Here is a 17,391-nt window from a genome sequence, read left to right on the forward strand (position 1 = left end):
AGCAATATTATGCTTCGAAGCCAGGCATCTTTTTCCGTCAACCATATGTTCTCCGTCACATGTGACATGAACCGCATCCACATCATTCTACATTTCCAAAATGGCGGCTTATGTTTTGATATTTAATGTAATTGGACGAAATCTACAAACAAACCCGACGATCTATAACCACGCGCCACCCTTTGACTTCTTTCTCTTTTTACACACTATTTATTAATGTACAACGAACATGGAAACTGAGTAACCAAGTCAGTAAAATTGTATATGGTGGATTTCTATATGTTATCTTACGTTGGGATTTTGCCACAAGGTCCCCTTTCTGTTTTCTCCCCATAGATATTAAAAAATATAGTAATATCGTATACCAGTCTAAGTACCAGTACAATGTTAGTTTGTAAACTAAGTCTTTGGTAGATCACTCGTTTTTTTGAGAGAAAATCACTAGCTTTTATTTGGAAGGGGCTTTAAACTAACGCCCTTTAAACATTTTATTATGTATTTTAAATACATTTTCACATTTTATCCACAATTCACCAATGTTCTCTGATTATAATATTTTGTTTATAAACGAATGTATGTTTTCGAGATTTTGGTGAAAATGCCCTCAAAAACAGTTCGTCACCCCTTTTATATATATATATATATATATATATATATATATATATATATATATGTGTATATATACATATATATATACATATATATACATATATACATATATATATGTATATATGTATATATATGTATATATATATATATATATATATATATATATATATATATATATATATATATATATAAACATCGGCAACATGGGACAGCATACAGGCAAAAAAAGACATTGAAGAGAACCGGGGCTAGTACGGAGCCCTGTTTCACGCCGTTGTTGATCTCGAAAGCATTCATCACATTGCCATTGGAAAGCATCTGGCAAGTCATACTTTCATGGAAGAACCTAGTCATTGACACAAACTTTGGAGGACATTCGATGTGCTCAAGGACTTACAAAGTGCTCTCCTGTTGACAGTGTCAAAAGCTTTGATCAGGTCGATGACTACTAAGTAAAGAGGTTTGTTCTGTTCAATGCACTTTTCTTGAAGTTGTCTCGTAGCGAATATCATGTGTACAGTGCTCCTGTTAGGCCTGAAGCCGCACTGTGCTTTATGTAGGGTGTATTTGAAAACTGTGATAAGTCTGTTCAGGATAACTCGCGTAAAGATCTTTTCAGCAATTGAGATGATAAAAATGCCCCTGTAGTTCATGCAATCCAACTTACTTCCCTTGTAATTATTAAGGAAAACGATCATGGCATCGCGGAAGTCGCCTGGCATCATTCCTCCTCCCAGACAGTGACCAAGACATCGTGGAAGGGCCTACGGGTATCGGGATCCCTGCCTTGTAAATCTAAGCAGGGATGCCACTCTTTTCTGATACTTTACTAGAGATTGTCTGGTGGATCGCTTTCTGGTTCTTCTCGTTGGTAGGAGATTTTGCGAGCGAATCTTGTTCGGGGAGGGGGCATTCTAATTCAAGAAGTCTGAGTCAAATGACGAGGGTCGGTTCTGCAGAGTACTGAAGTGTTCCTGCTAGCGCTTGCTGAGGCTCTCCTAGTTGTTGATGACAATAGTAGTGGAGTGCTGTCATAGTGGCTGAACACAGTTTTTTGTGAGTTGAAAATTTTCTTGGCGTTGTGAGTGTTAGCGTAGTGTTGGACTTCAGTTGCTGTGTACCCGCCACCAAACTCGGAGATTAATCTAGAATTTAGCCTGGAGGGCCTTGAACTTCTCGTGCCTGGAGAGGAAGACATGTCATTCAGCCACTATATGTAAAACTTGTCTTTGGCACGTATGTCTCATTTGATTTCTTTTGCCATTCTCATCCAACCAGTCTTCATGGGATCTGGTCTTCGCTTTAAGGGCGGTCTTCACAGCCTCACTGATTTTAATGAAAGAAGTCCATTTCTCAGTGCCGCATTTGGTAGTTACACGATTTTAGAGCTTCACGTCAAATACTTACTGCAATCGTGTCCGGTAAGATAGAACCTTCAGTCTGGCGACATTATGGGCGTCCCTGGCAGTCTTGGGTCGGTTTCTGTGCGGCGATGGAATGTGCAGCGCCAGTACAGCCCTGATCAATCTGTGGTCAGTTCAGAACCTAGCACCTCTCATAACACGGGTCACACGGACGTCACGTTGGTGGAGGATGATGAAATTGTCATGTGGCAGTGTTTCGACCTCGGTGCATCTGGGTGGTCTTGTACTTGTCTGCTATCTTAAACATGGTGTCGGTTGTATAAGTGCTATGCTCTGCACATTTGCTAAGGAAGAGCAGGTCGTTGTCATTAATCTCGCCAACTCAGAATTTTCGTTCATTAAAACAAAACTTATAATAAAATTACTGGTGTTCAAAAGTCCTCAGAATTAGTAAGGAACGTGAGAGACGGTTTCTTCTGATTGACTGTTGGTTACCATGGCAACTTTTTCGTCATCGATACGTTCATAAATCATAGCGGAAATGTCGCTCGGATGCCATCTAATTGTAGTTATATAGAGAGTTAAAAAAAAGTGAAGCTCTTTACCGTGCTAGGCCTAATAATATTTAGCTTACAATGTCGTCCGTTAATTCTGTTTCTGTCTTTTTTGTCCCTTCTTTCTGCTTATTAATTACGTATTTTATTGATTTTTTTATTTATTTAGTTAATTTAAGAAGTTTGTAATATTTTTTATGGATTGTTAGCAATGCGTATGATAAAAAGAAAATATTATTTCAAATCAAAATGTATTACAAAGAAAAATGCGAGCATGAAAAGTAATATGGTTAAGATTAAGCTTAGAAAAGTAAAAAGAACTAGTTGTTAAAATTGGAGAAAAAAAACGACAAGATATTCTAGTAAAAAACATAATAAATTCAGAGCTTAAAATATTGCAGCATTAAGAATTTATACATAATGTTAAACTGAATTTTTTTTTTAATTTTTAATGCTGCAATATTTTAAGTTATAAATTTATTAATTTTTTCACTAGAATAGCTTTTTGTTTCCTTTTCTAGTTTTCTAGTTTTAACAACTGTGTGTATGTATACATATATAGTATACATATACATATATAATAGAATAGCTGGTTTTCTAACAACTAGTCCTTTTACTGTTCTAAGCTTAATCTTAACTATGTTACTTTTCATGCTCACATTTTCTATGTAATTTATATATATATATATATGTATATATATATACATTTATGTATATATAAATATATTATACATATACATATATATATATATATATATATATATATATATATATATATATATATATCAATATAAATTGAACTTATATACGTCTAACTGAATCCCGAAACGATAGTTTCAATTATAAAATCAATTTCAATATCAACATTAAAAAGAGTTTATATAATTTTATTACACATCAGAAATGAAAAAATTTAGAAACCAAGTTTTCACATTGCTGAATTTTCTACATTAAATTTCTATTTATCTGCTCTCGTACTTTTTTTATTTATTTATTTATTTATTTACTTAATAATTTATTTTTTAGTTTTTATAAACATTGTTTTATTTTTGTTTGTGAATGATAGAAAAATGAACCTTTGACTGTTCATATTTCGAACATTTTGCATGAACATTTCGCCTCTGAAGGAAATAATTTGTTCATTATAGTAAACTATTTTTCTTGACTATGCAGATTTTTATAAGCAATTCTAAACCGGGTGACTTAGATTGGAGACAGATTATTACAAAATGATGTAATAAAATGAATAAATATATAAATATACATATTAGCTGAAGCTCCCAGAATATGTCGGTAAGTAATTAGAATACTGTGTATTCATGCTCGCAGCCTTAAACTCCATGTTACTTCCTAAGTTGTATTTAAATCATTTTAACGTAACTATAAATCTTGATAATTTATCGATGAAACTAAATTTTTAAAAAAAGATTATTAAAAATTAGTCATTTTCTTTTAATTGGTCTTTTTATAGATTTTTCTACGAAATTATTTTGAATATGCATTAAAATCAAATAAAACAATTAGAATACTTATAAATGACCCGGCGACATCTTAACTACGTTATATTTACAAGGCTCCTAAGTTATCGATAAAATATGCAATTAAAAGCGCTTTTAATACATTAACACAAAAAAATAGGCAGATAAGTAGAAAATTTTCATTTTTGTTTATTTTTTTTTCACTCTTTTTTCTCTGTTAGAAATTCTTCACAATCGTCATCTTGTTAATTTTCAGATTTATAAACTCATTATCTTAATTAGTCACTTCAATCACATATATTCTATATGCTTCTTCTGAAGTTAATCAATTAATCAGTTTAAAAGATCTTTCTGTTCAGAGTTTATTTTTTTTTTGTATTTGACTTGTTTTGTTCTTGTTTTTTGTGTTCTTTCTTTTTTTTTCAATTTAGAATTCTTCTTTTTTACGTTTCGGAAATTTTTAGTTGCAAATTAATAATTTGTATTATTTGGATTCTCAGGCTACTATTTTATTGTGGGGCAACGCTTACAGGTGCTAAATCATAATCAGTTCTAAGTGAGAACTTTCTTGGGATTGAAGGTTGAATCCTCTATATGGGCAATGCTATGAATACAGTTACAACTTTCTTAAAACTTCTACCCGCTTATGGTTGAGGAAACGAGAGAAAATTACTCCCGTGAAATAAATGAAGTGTTCCGTTGGAAATTTTGTACATGTTTCCGATTTCGACATAAAGATTCCCGAGTACGACGAGACACACCTGAAAAAAGTCAGAAATTATATCGGCTGAATCGTTGTGAGGATTACTCCCAAAACGAAAATAGTAATCCTAAATACAAATGATTATTATTTTTTTAAATTTGAATTTTATCCCTTTTTAAGTTGAATATATTTAACTTGAAGTTGTCATTTTTACTTGACATTCTACATTTTATTTGAATGTGTGGTTTGTAATTTGAAATATAGCTTTTATAATTTTACATGTATCATTTTTTTTAATTTGAACTTTATTTAGTAATTTGAGAGTTAATAGGTGTAGTTGTTTTATTTTTTAAATATTCTTTTTTTCCTGAGAAGTGACTTTCGAAACCTTACACATGGTCGTTAAAAAGCGAATGCTATACTTGAAACAAATGCAGAAATATCGATTACTTGAGCCGAAACAAATTGGATAATTTCATTGCGATTATTGATCTCTGGCATATTTCCAAACGAGTCGTTAAGTAAGGTTTAAGAATGAAGGAATGAAGTTGATAGCCGGAAGCAGAGACACTTATTCAATATGTATTAAATATTAAATATTTAAAGCTCTTACAAACATTTGCACCTATAGTCAGTGAGAGAAGAATAACGATGAAAGAAAGGTGAACAGAACGAAAGAGGTAAAGTGTCCGTAGAAAACAAAAAGAAATAAACGAGTACATGAACAAATATATAAATATAAAAATAAAAGTGATAAATTTTCAAAAAAAGAAAAAGAAAACGAAATAAGTAAGGGGAAAACGAATGTAAAGTATGTCAAACAAAGGACATAAAAGAATGAAAAATGTATCTGGAAAAGAAACGGATAAGAAAATCAAAGAAAAAAAGAATAATATAAATAAAAACAAACAGGTGAAAAGGTAAAAAATGAGAATTACATGAAGCGCGCCAAAAGTTGAAACAGAGAAAGAAAGAATTAAATAACATAAAGACAAACACGGAATTGCAAAAGAGTGAAAGAAATAACAAATAAAGGAGTAGAGTAATAGAATGTAGCGTGCCAAAGAGGTAGCGAAGCAAATAATGAAAACGAAGGAGCGATTCAGAAATAGAAACAAGACGAAAAAAAAGAGTGTAAGGAAAAAGTAAAAAAGAAAACGTGAAGGGTAATAAAGCGTTTTAAATGTGCAGAAAACGTAATACGGGAAAATGGGAGAATGCGAAGCGCGCCAAAGGGAAACAATGAGAACGGTGAAAACAGGTGAAAACAGGTGAAAATAAAGGAGAGGCAATCGATCTTTCTCTCTTTTTGTTTAATTTTCATTCTGTGGTCGAGTTTGTGTTGGTTTTGTTTTAATTTTCGACCTTGACAATAAACACTAATCTGATCCGTCATTTCGATGCAATTATTTGATTGATTCACAGCAAACATGGCGATGCTTAGGGGAGAGGGAATGGCGCTGATCTGTGATTGGGCATAGATTTAATGTGGCTGTGTGGACGCGTATAATTTATTCAGAGAGTTGGTCTCACTAACTAATGCAAATACAAGAGGAATCAAACTCATTTTTCAATCTAAATACATTTATATGTGTGTATGAATGCCTATCTTAGTCTCCACTTACTTTCTATCTATCAGTTATATATATATATATATATATATATATATATATATATATATATATATATATATAGTAGTGTTGGAACGATTAATCGGAATCGGAAAAATTTGTGCCTATTTTTCGATTCCAAATACGTTTCTTTTAATTGGCTTTTTATTTAATTTTGTTTAAAGCAAGCTCTTCTACTGTTGATAGCAATGATGAAATAATGAAAATCTGTTGATTTTAATAAACTACCAGTAAAACTAAAATCGAAAAAACATCCTTCACAAGTGTATTTTTCGAGAAAATATTCGCACATTTAGCATATGTTTTTATGATAATCGTAAAAATAACAAGTTTATAGTTAAGTATTAAGAAATTTATAAAGACTCAGGATGGGAATCGGTAATTATATTGAACTCGGGAATTTTATACAGAATCAGTAATTGTATCGGAATCGGGAATTTTATACGGAATCGGTAATTGTATCGAAATCGGGAAAATATTGGAATCGTCCCAACACTAATATGTGTGTGTAAAGTCTTATGTGACTTTATCAGTTTTCTTTTTTGTGGTTCTTTTTCATTTTATTTGTTTCTCTTGTTGTTTAAAAAAAAGCCTTCTTTTGCTAAAAGTTAATGTTCGTTCTTTATTTACAATTCCGTTTTCGAAAATAAGGGTTGTTGCCTGAAGAGGTCTCTAGTAAGTAAATACTAGTAGACCGAAGCATGCTCATAACTGTGTAGCAACAAACTACTGCTTATGTAAAGACAAATTTAAAATGTATATATATATATATATATATATATATATATATATATCATTATCATATATCATATATATTGATCATATATTATCATATATCATATATATATTGATCATACTTTCGATGTATATACAAAATAGACAGTACAAAAAATTGCAAAAATAAAAAAATGGTATGACAAAAACAGAAGCTTTCTGTTGCTTTTATCAATGTCTGTTTAAGTATATATGTATATATATATTTTTTTTTGTCATACCATTTTTTTTATTTTGCAATTTTTCGTATCGTCTGTTTTGTATATACATCGAAAGTATGATCAAAGCATCTTTTTCTTCTAAAAGTGTCCGCGTTTTTTGTTTGTTTTTGTTTTTTAATTTTTTACTTTTCGTGTAACCATCTACACATCTGCTCCCACCAGTACAAAATAGCCACCATCAAAAACCTCCCTAATCGAGCAAAACTTTTTTCCAACAAAAAATACTACTCATCGAACTAAAAATATATAAAATAAATCCTCATCAGCCAAATTATATTGTTGACCAACACATAAAATCCACGCTCCAGAAGTTTTTAAAAAAAAATACCCTCCATTAACAGTAATACACCACAACATCACAACTCTAATACAATCAACCTAGTCTACTGCAATCAAATGCATCCAGGCTTTAAGTTAGACAAAATCGATATTAAAAACACCATCCATAGATAGGTCTACTCGTTGACAACAGTAACATGAGATTCATCATTTGCTATAAAAAAGTACAAACTAAAAATTTATTTATTAAAAACAATCCCTCCCCTCCTCTAAACCCACTTGAACGCACCAACATTATCTATCAGCTTAAATGCCCCTTGAGGAAATGTAACTCAGACATACCACTACTAAATTATCCCGTCGCCTTACCTATCGTAATGTTGAATCTAGTGCCATATCAAAGCACTTACACAAAGAACATCACTGTCACCTCTCAAATTCCAGAAATTTTAATGAACAATACAAAACTACTACACCATGAAACAAATATTAAAAAGCTAAAAATCCTTGAAGCTATTTATATAAAAACGCAAAAACCTACTCCTAACGTGTCGCATTTCGAAATAGTACCAACGCACTTAAATACCTTGCATAACTCCTCGTTCTCACACCCATCCCGTTCTTACCACTGACTCTAGAACTGGCTCGCTCTTCCGTTTCCCATGATACTAACACCATTCGCACTTCCGCTCGCAACCCAACTACTATTTAAATAAATGTATTTGTAATTCCCACCGAGCGTTTTACATATATTCCTGAAGATGTGTAGATGATTATACGAAAAGTAAAAAGTAAAAAAAAAAAATTAAAAAAACACGGACACTTTAAAAAGTAAAATGCTCGGATCATACATCCATACCTCCGACGTATATATAAAAAAGATAATACGAAAAATTGAAAAAATAAAAAGGTATTACAAAACAAGATTTCTGTTGTTTTTAACAATGTCTATTTAAATGAAAAATGTTGCCAAATTATACGAAATATATATTCATATATATATATATATATACAGAGAGAGAGAGAGAGAGAGAGAGAGAGAGAGACAGACAGGCAGAGAAAGAGAGAGGGAGGGGGTATATGTTTCGAGTGAATAGAAAAACTGTCAAAATGCTTGATCATTGGTTATACAAGAGCTAATATTCATTATTTTATTTGAATAATTTTCATTACTGCGTCAGCTGGACGAACTCGGGTTTCATCCATCTGATTATCTGGAATTAGAAAACATTCTGACTTGTGACTTCTTCGAGATTCATCAGTTTCGTTTAGTTTGGAATTCTAATAGAAATCTTTAAGCCAGAAGCATAATTGCTAACGGCATTTTCTATTACAAATGCTCACGGTTTGTTTGACAAGCTGCTTTCTGTCAGATATGGAGTTAAATTGTTTGAAATGTATTTTTTATTATTTTCTGTTAAAAGCTAAGGAGTTTATGACAAAAGAATTTTTACGTTATCTAACATGAACAGCACTCATCTAAACAGCTGTATGTGTTTCGTGTTTGTTTGTGACGTGTCCTTAATGTGTTATTAATGTCTTTAGTGGTTCTCACTTTCTGAACCGTTCTCGTTTAGTTATGTTGGGTGATGTATATATACACGTTTTGTGTTGCGTGATCGTCTAAATTTGTGTGTGTGAGTATCATATATCCGATATACCTTATATTCTCTGGTCTATCTGGAACCTTGTGAACGAAAGACATTTACTCCAAGACGATAATTGGTTTTATTTTTTATTCACTTTTCCAGATGTCGACGCAGATGAACATAGAAAGTGAGTTCTTTTCTTGTGGTCTTTAACAGTGTCCAAGGAGAGACACGTTACCTTCCTCCCAAGGTGGGGAAGAGCCAATCATTAATTCAACCGCTGTTCATCGTGTCCAAGTTCTAAATCCAAGTCATCTACAGCTAAACTTATCCGCGTAACTCACTCGTAGATGCGATCAGCTGATAAGATCTTCCGGTAAATTTGTCTACGATCTAGCATTGTTATATTTTGACAGGTTTTATGAAAATATCATCATATCTACCTCCTATCTACTACTCCAGTTTGATAGATAGTTAGATAAATGGAAACTTCTTTTCAAATATAAACTTTATTTAGGATGAGTTTACTTTTTCAAAGTAAAAAATAATAATGTCAATCACGTGTAATTAAGGTGGATTTTTTAAATAAAAATGTAAGCAGATAGGCATCATTTAAAAACGTTAGTGTAAAACCAAAGAAAGGCGGCGTGAAATCGTCAGTGACCATTAACTTTTAGTTAAGACGCAGTAGTATTACTTGGGAGAACCTCTTTGGTTGTTGAGGACATGGGGCGCGTTCTCATCTTGAGAATCGCCACCCCATGGGGGGGGCGAATGTAACACCAAAGAGAGGCAGCGTCAGACCATTAGGGTCGATGTGACGCTTTTATTTAACGTTAATATTTTATCCCGGGCAATATCGGGTAATTGAAAGATAGATGTAAGATCTTATTCCGGGCAACACCGGTTAACTAAAAGATATATGTTAATATTTTTTTCCCAGGCCGACATCGAAAAAGAAAAAGAGAACTTTGCTGGCTTCAATTCTGCCAAAGTATTTTTTTCTTTCTTTCTTCAAAGCATGATTCGATTGTTGATATTTTTTCTCTGATTTGAAGTCGCACATGCGCATGGGTCAGGTTCAAAGGATGCGCCAACCGTTTGTTGTTGACAAATTCAAGGACACAATTCATGTGTCAGCTGGAATAACAACAGATAGATTATGTTTTTGCTTTGAACTAAAAACTACACACACACACACACACACGTATTTGGCGTCACAAAATATATTTGTGACAGATCAAAACAAAGATAAATAATTTCTTTGGAATTAAAATTTCACACATGCATTTGTCGGCTTCAAAGAATGTTTGTCGAATCAAATATTGAATGATTTTGTATGACTCTGATAAAACCATTTGAACCCAAAATAACATTCCTAAACTGTTTTCATTCTCAAACCGAATCGCAGTTCTGAAATATAGATCAAGAGATTTTTGCCACCTGACAATTTTCAATAACATATTTTGTCGAGATGTTAACAGAATAATAAATTGTTCATTTCCTTTGATAATGATACGTGTCACATCTAAGGCCAGAATTAACGAAGAATTTTTTGGGGGCGCAGTTTTCTTACTTACGCGGTTATCGCGTATTACGCAGTTTGGGAATTATCCAATGAGAGAAAACTGGTTATTTTCCATTGGGCGTTTTTGATTGATCGGGGAGGAGTTAGAATTATTCTTGGATTGTGGGAAGTAGCCAATTTCTGTCATCAGTCAAATTATCAAATGAGAGAGAATCAGACGATTTGGTTATCGAGCACTCTGATTGGTCGGGAAGGAATTAGGAATTGCCGCCCCGCCCAGTGCTCTACTATATAAATACCAAGAGAGTCAGAGCAAAACAGAAGAGAGAGTCTGGGAATTTGGAGCAAAACAGAGCGAGTCCGAGAGTCAAGCCACCTCACCTCTTTTCTCCCCCCCCTCGCCTATTGCCCGATAACTAAAAAAGGTTCAATTAATAGACCTGTGAATTCCAGCAAGAGGAAGCTCCACTTAGAAGTTTAAATGCTTGCTTACAAATTCATACTCCAAACAGTACATGTGTTTGTATATATTTCTTTTATGGTTTTCTTTTAATACATTCCATATAACCCAATCTCCGGAGTCTTTGTTTATTCAAAATTCTTCGTTTTGCTGATGTGCTGATTTTTTCATTATTATTTTTTTTTACTTGTGAAACTGCTTCCGTCAACGGTATCTCCGAAGACGAAATCTCTAGACGATCACAGAAGATCCGGCCTCGTGGACATTGCAGCAAAGACGATTCCACCAACGCTTTGAAGAAGGGCTTACTGGGTTACGCGAAGTACCGGCGGGGTTCATATTAGTAAATTAATCGCATTCATTTAAAAACGTTAGTTAGTAAATTAATCGGATTCATTTAAAAACGTTAGTAAATTAATCGCATTCATTTAAAAACGTTAGTTAGTAAATTAATCGGATTCATTTAAAAACGTTAGTAAATTAATCGCATTCATTTAAAAACGTTAGTTAGTAAATTAATCGGATTCATTTAAAAACGTTAGTAAATTAATCGCATTCATTTAAAAACGTTAGTTAGTAAATTAATCGGATTCATTTAAAAACGTTAGTAAATTAATCGCATTCATTTAAAAACATTAGTTAGTAAATTAATCGGATTCATTTAAAAACGTTAGTAAATTAATCGCATTCATTTAAAAACGTTAGTTAGTAAATTAATCGGATTCATTTAAAAACGTTAGTAAATTAATCGCATTCATTTAAAAACGTTAGTTAGTAAATTAATCGGATTCATTTAAAAACGTTAGTAAATTAATCGCATTCATTTAAAAACGTTAGTTAGTAAATTAATCGGATTCATTTAAAAACGTTAGTAAATTAATCGCATTCATTTAAAAACGTTAGTTAGTAAATTAATCGGATTCATTTAAAAACGTTAGTAAATTAATCGCATTCATTTAAAAACGTTAGTTAGTAAATTAATCGGATTCATTTAAAAACGTTAGTAAATTAATCGGATTCATTTAAAAACGTTAGTTAGTAAATTAGTCGTATGCATTTAAAAACGTTAGTAAATTAATCTTATTCATTTAAAAACGTTAGTAAATTAATCGCATTCATTTAAAAACGTTAGTTAGTAAATTAATCGTATTCATTTGAAAATGTTAGTAAATTAATGGCATTCATTTAAAAACGTTAGTTATTAAATTAATCGCATTCATTTAAAAACGTTAGTTAGTAAATTAGTCACATTCATTTAAAAACGTTAGTAAATTAATCTCATTCATTTATAAACTTTAATTAGTAAATTAGTCGTATTCATTTAAAAACGTTAGTTAATTAATCGTATTCATTTAAAAACGTTAGTAAATTAATCGCATTCAATTAAAACTGTTAGTAAATTAATCGCATTCATTTAAAAACGTTAGTAAATTAATCGCATTCATTTAAAAACGTTAGTTAGTAAATATATCGCATTCATTTAAAACTGTTAGTAAATTAATCGCATTCATTTAAAAACGTTAGTTAATTAATCGTATTCATTTAAAAATGTTAGTAAATAAATCGTATTTATTTAAAAATGTTAGTAAATTAATCGCATTCAATTATAAACTTTAATTAGTAAATTACTCGCATTCATTTAAAAACGTTAGTAAATAAATCGCATTCATTTAAAATGTTAGTAAATTAATCGCATTCATTTAAAAACGTTAGTAAATTAATCGCATTCATTTAAAACGTTAGTAAATTAATCGCATTCATTTAAAAACGTTAGTAAATTAATCGCATTCATTTAAAATGTTAGTAAATTAATCGCATTCATTTAAAAACGTTAGTAAATTAATCGCATTCATTTAAACTGTTAGTAAATTAATCGCATTCATTTAAAACGTTAGTAAATTAATCGCATTCATTTAAAATGTTAGTAAATTAATCGCATTCATTTAAAATGTTAGTAAATTAATCGCATTCATTTAAAAACGTTAGTAAATTAATCGCATTCATTTAAAATGTTAGTAAATTAATCGCATTCATTTAAAAACGTTAGTAAATTAATCGCATTCATTTAAAATGTTAGTAAATTAATCGCATTCATTTAAAATGTTAGTAAATTAATCGCATTCATTTAAAATGTTAGTAAATTAATCGCATTCATTTAAAAACGTTAGTAAATTAATCGCATTTATTTAAAATGTTAGTAAATTAATCGCATTCATTTAAAATGTTAGTAAATTAATCGCATTCATATAAAATGTTAGTAAATTAATCGCATTCATTTAAAATGTTAGTAAATTAATCGCATTCATTTAAAAACGTTAGTAAATTAATCGCATTCATTTAAAATGTTAGTAAATTAATCGCATTCATTTAAAAACGTTAGTAAATTAATCGTATTCATTTAAAATGTTAGTAAATTAATCGCATTCATTTAAAACGTTAGTAAATTAATCGCATTCATTTAAAATGTTAGTAAATTAATCGCATTCATTTAAAATGTTAGTAAATTAATCGCATTCATTTAAAATGTTGGTAAATTAATCGCATTCATTTAAAATGTTAGTAAATTAATCGCATTCATTTAAAAACGTTAGTAAATTAATCGCATTCATTTAAAAACGTTAGTAAATTAATCGCATTCATTTAAAATGTTAGTAAATTAATCGCATTCATTTAAAAACGTTAGTAAATTAATCGCATTCATTTAAAAATGTTAGTAAATTAATCGCACCTTTTAGCTAATTTTATTTTAATTGTTGTGAAATGGCCGAACTTTTAACATTAATGGGAGATAACCCTTTATTGATTATCAATCAATCTCGTATGAAAACCCCAATTGTTTTTCAAAAATCATAAGGACGTATATCATTTACATATAAAAACTCAAGTGAATTGCTTCTCCCATAACACCTACGTACATACCTACTGGTAGTATACTACTAATATGCTACTAATATACTACTAATATACTATTAATATATTACTGGTATGCACTACGCCCTCATACAACACTTACTTACGACAATACCTCAAATCAAAAGATAATAAGTGACAATTTTATGAATATAATAAATATATATTAGTAAAAATACGGATTACTGTTCAATGTTTTCCCTATTATAACGATATTTAGAATAATACATCATAATTAAACTTCATCAACATTATTAAATTAAACTAAATTAATTCTGTAATTATTAAAACTACATGAAACACAATATGTAGACCTTAAACATAGACCAAAAACCGATAATTTCCATTATTAAAGTAATACATTAAAACATTTCATCGATTTATACCAATTTTAATATGTAATTTAAAGGATGCAAAACGCTATTTTTCACATTTTTTTTACATCTACAGTAATACAATACGTTTTAACATTCCAAAGAGAGGTGTTTCTGTATTTCAAACTACATTTAGAATGAATGAATAGTTGTGCATATAGATGGATTTATCCGTAATTCTGTTGAACAGTAATTTCATGTTCACTCTCGCTATCTCATTGCCATGTTTACAAAAAAATGAATGGCAGGACGAAATGGAGATTATTTTGCGCGTATACTACTTAGGACTATATTTTAATCCCTTGATTGAGAAATAATTATCTACAATTGGATTATTAATCAACAGAAAATGAACAGCTCCTATTTTAATGACGTTTCTTTTACTAAATGAAACTATAAAATAAGAATACACTTTCTTCAGTACTTGGGTCGCCTTCTACGCCCAAATCAAATCTCTACGATTCAGCTAACCTGATCACGTGACTCACACGCAATCCCATCAGCTGGTCTTGACTTACAGTCAACGTGTCTAACTATAATTTACACACCTCCCCCCCTCTCCCTCTCCCTCTCTCTCTCTCTCTTGATCCATTCTCTAACACATAATACAATCACAATTTCATAATAAAATGACAAATTCATAATAAAATCACAATATCATAGTAAAATCACAATTTCTTAATAAAATCACAATTTCATAATAAAATTAAACATTCCATGATAAAAGCACACTTCCATTATAAAATGACAATTTCATAATAAAATCACAGTTTGATAATAATCACAATTCTATAATGAAAACACAAACTCATAATAAAATGATAATTCCATAAAATCACTATTTCATAGTAAAATCAAAAATTTTAAATAAATTCAAAATGATATAATACAATCACAAATTCATTAGAAAATCACAATTTCATAACAAAATCACAAATTCATTATAAAATCACAATATAACAAAATCACAATATCATAATAAAATTACAATTCTATAACAAAATAACAAATTCATAATAAAATCAAAAATTAATTATAAAATCACAATATCATAAAATCACAAAATGTAAAATTTTTGACTCCTGATGGGGAGTGTGAAACTAATGATTTCGACGATCGTTTTATAACCACAAGTCATGGTGAGCAGCCAATGAAAAGCTTCTAAAGTTACTATAAATATTGTCGAATTTTGAATTCAATCAGTTCGCCGCTATCTTTGTTACTGGCAATTACACTCAGGTTCTGATCTAAACTGCACTGCTTCTTCGTCGCCATCTTTGTTCACCATAATGTCTCAACACTTAACGGGTTATGCGCACATCCATTGTCTTTTCTTTGACGGTTCAGAATCTAAATTCGAATTGTGGCAGGTAAAATTTCTGGAGTATCTAAGGATTCAGAAACTACACAAAAGGATACGATCTCCAATAGAATCCTAACGACCCTGAATTTCTCGAAAAGAACGCGACTGTTTTGGCAGAACTGATTCAATGCTTAGACGATTGAAGTCTGTCTCTGATTATAAGAGATGCCTTGGATGATGGACGGAAAGCATTGAACATATTTAGAGAACATCAAAATGGAAACCGAAAATTATATCATTCATAATAAAATCAACTTAACACAATATCATAATAAAATCACAATATCATAATAAAATCACATTTCTATAACAAAATTACAAATTCATAATAAAATCACAAATTTATAATAAAACATAATTTCATAATGAAATCACAATTTCATAATAAAAGTCACAATTCAGTTTTCATGAATTATTTTAACCATGTTACTTTTTAACAAATTCATTTGCATAACAAAACTTTTGAGACTTATTTATGATAAACAAGAATAATACTCGACCAAAAGCGAAGAAAATTAATTCTCCGATCAGAACAGTTTGTGCCATGTTTACATTATATTGTGATCAAGATGTAATGATACGAAACCAAAATCTTAATTCCAATTTTGATCAAAATTTATGTCATTTTATATTTAAGTAAATGTTTCAAACTTATGGCTTAAGCTAATGATGTCTTTAAAGTAAATGAAAATTGAGGGATCTTGCCAAATAGTTCAGATTTAATATAAATAATATATTATATAATATTATACACTTGGAAATATTTATTAGATTATAATACCTATTATTAGAATCTCACACAAATCAGAATATCTTTATTTCTACAAACAGCTTTCAATCCGTCTTTAGCCCTTTTGCATAAAATTAAATAAAACTCAATATAGTTAACATTACTAACTCTAATGTCTAGCAGCTGTATTCCAAAATCCATAATTTTGGTTTATTTAATTTAAGAGTGAATCGTGTAATTCAAATATAAAAAAATATACACTTAACATTTTTAAATAGTGTCATATATATTTCTCGATATACATATATCAATAATCATATGTTTGGAGTCAACCTTGAGTTACTTTGACTTCTCCATTGTGCCATTTACGTGAAAACAACAATAGCAGCACATTTCGTACGATGCGCTGACTTTTTCTAGAACTTTTTAATATAATCTTTAGAATTAATATACTTTGCACATAAAATAAAAATTTAATTTCTCATAAGCGCATGAATCAATTCATTTAAAACTATTATTAAGTTTTTGTTTTTAAAATTGTGTATAATAATCGTTTTTAATATTTGTAAAACTTAATCTATCTTTCGGCAATGTGCGTTTATATGAGTTTTTTTCATTTTGTCATCATACGAGTATTAAATTCGAAAAAAATGAGTGAAAATATTGAATATTGGTTGATGTATGAATAATTTTGTTATTTTCGTTATTACATTGTTGCGAAATTCTGAAATATGTTTTTCTATCTCAATTATTTGTAATAATGATTTGTTTTTCATTAAATGTGAATATATATGGATAATATATATATATGTATATATGTGTAT

The 17,391-nt window shown here is 30.1% G+C and overlaps 1 long non-coding RNA gene across 1 annotated transcript in view; it reads right to left on the reverse strand.

Annotated features, from left to right (window-relative positions):
- Positions 1-4,629: 4,629 nt before the first annotated feature.
- Positions 4,630-17,391, reverse strand: part of LOC145242465 (uncharacterized) — a 276,276-nt gene continuing 263,514 nt past the window's right edge. Inside the window, exon 2 of the long non-coding RNA XR_013862761.1 lies at positions 4,630-4,766. This is a non-coding gene — a long non-coding RNA (uncharacterized LOC145242465). The remainder of the gene's footprint in view (positions 4,767-17,391) is intronic.

This window comes from Euprymna scolopes, chromosome 1, assembly GCF_053919585.1.
Source record: "Euprymna scolopes isolate OS-2025 chromosome 1, ASM5391958v1, whole genome shotgun sequence".
NCBI lineage: Eukaryota > Metazoa > Mollusca > Cephalopoda > Sepiida > Sepiolidae > Euprymna > Euprymna scolopes.